We start from the raw sequence: 652 nt of genomic DNA, 5'->3' as shown, positions 1-652 counted from the left end.
TTTTTTAAAGTATGAAAAATTTTAACATTAAAAGGCAAAGTAGATATAATAATGAATAAAAATTATAAATAAAGTTGTTTAAAGCTGCATTTTTATTTGACATTTCAAAAATTGAATTAACTCTTAATAAATAATTTTACAAAAATAAAACTATTCACAATTCTAGCATTCATTCTCTTAACTTAGTTGCCAATATAAATAATGAGTGTCACATTTCACTCATGCATGCCTAAATTTACAAATATATTTAAGAATAATAGGAATTTTTTTTGTCTTTTTAGGGGAAAGCATGAACGCAGTCCACTACCATGAATTATGCAGTTGAGTTTCCCACATTTTGGGAAATCACAGGGGTCAGCATACCCAGAGTGCAGTGGGTGAGCCTCGCCCTGGAAAACCACCTTCGTGATCATGGTATCTCCTCCACCAGGTAAATATGAATTGTTTAATATTATACTAGTATGTTTCTCAGCCACTCACTTTGCTTTTGTGATTATGCTAATTCATTATTTAGGAACTACAAATGGAAGACAAATAAAAGGAAAAAATATGCTCAGCATTAGAAGGAATGATACTGTACTATCTAAACATCTATTTACTTCATGTTGTCTGAGTGGAAGGAATTGACAAGTTAATTAATTTGTCTTTTCTG

At 30.2% G+C, this 652-nt stretch overlaps 1 non-coding gene across 1 annotated transcript; it reads right to left on the bottom strand.

Moving 5' to 3' along the window:
- Window positions 1–281: 281 nt before the first annotated feature.
- Window positions 282–438, bottom strand: LOC141572997 (U1 spliceosomal RNA). Its single transcript, XR_012498584.2, has one exon. It is a non-coding gene; the product is annotated as a U1 spliceosomal RNA (small nuclear RNA).
- Window positions 439–652: the final 214 nt, after the last annotated feature.

The sequence above is a fragment of the Rhinolophus sinicus genome, chromosome 15 (assembly GCF_057876585.1).
Source record: "Rhinolophus sinicus isolate RSI-liver-muscle chromosome 15, RSI-T2T, whole genome shotgun sequence".
NCBI classification, from domain to species: domain Eukaryota; kingdom Metazoa; phylum Chordata; class Mammalia; order Chiroptera; family Rhinolophidae; genus Rhinolophus; species Rhinolophus sinicus.
Note: the sequence above shows the minus strand (reverse complement) of the source record. Positions and strands in the feature narration are given on the sequence as shown.